General features: G+C 38.4%; 1 non-coding gene across 1 annotated transcript; it reads right to left on the minus strand.

The window, feature by feature from the left end:
- Window positions 1–57: 57 nt before the first annotated feature.
- Window positions 58–130, minus strand: SARC_30012. Its single transcript has one exon. It is a non-coding gene; the product is annotated as a tRNA-Ala (tRNA).
- Between the last annotated feature and the right edge of the window lie 930 nt (window positions 131–1060).

Here is a 1060-nt window from a genome sequence, read left to right on the forward strand (position 1 = left end):
GGGTCGCACTTACTGTTCAAATGCGCAAGCAGATATGAAAATAGGCGTAAAATGGTCTGGAGAATGAGAGAATTGAACTCCCGACTTCGTGCATGCTAAGCACGCACTCTACCAACTGAGTTAATTCCCAGATATCTTTCTTTATTTGATTTTATTATTGATAATGATATAACCTAAGATAATTACAGTACAATCATCTTTTTTCGTGATCTGAGTTTTCCCTCTTAACGGCTCGTCAAGATGGTTCCAAATCAGCAATTGCGCTTAAAGACCGACTATTAATTGAACTTATGAATACAAACCTATGCTAACTAAGTGAATTCGTGTGACACTCGCGGCGATCTAGATTGATACAACTATCAAAAGACTTGTAGTTTAGTCTATTGTGCAGTTCCACACAGTAATTCTCAGCATATGCTTCACCCGTTTTAGTTGAAATCGTGATTCAATAATTCTGATTCCTTGCAAGTTTACTTCAAATTATTGATGTATGATATTCTTCACTATCCTATTCGCTCCCAGCATTCCATCATCGAGCTTTATACGTGTTTGCCGTTTTTCATCGAAAATATAGCTTCTACCTGGACTGAGTATACGTCTTTAAAATTTTAGAGTTTAGCGTTTTGGTGCGAACTTGTGTACCATTTTGTACTATAAATTATAAGAGATAAGGATTTGTACATATAGCTATACATGTACATAAGTTGCGCATGTACATAGAACGATTACAGCATGGGTGCTGCAGGTCTGAAACCATTAATAGATCCTTTACTAGTAATAGTGCCAGCCACTTGCTTCTCAGGAATTGTGGCTATAGACGCAAGCTTACTTATCTATACGCACGCACAACAACATGCATAAGAGACCATGCTATAACGTAGCTGTATTAACTTTCTTCAGGATTGTACTTCTTCGTTACTCAAGATACAAAGTGCTGACCATGGGAAGGTAGCAGTGCTTATAGTCTTCAATGGCTTTCAGAGTTGGGGAGGAGCTGACTAACGCTTCATGGTCAGACAGACGTGGAACACTTGCAGCGGGTATATTTTTATAAGTCGGA

The sequence above is a fragment of the Sphaeroforma arctica genome, assembly GCF_001186125.1.
Source record: "Sphaeroforma arctica JP610 unplaced genomic scaffold supercont1.19, whole genome shotgun sequence".
Lineage (NCBI taxonomy): Eukaryota > Ichthyosporea > Ichthyophonida > Sphaeroforma > Sphaeroforma arctica.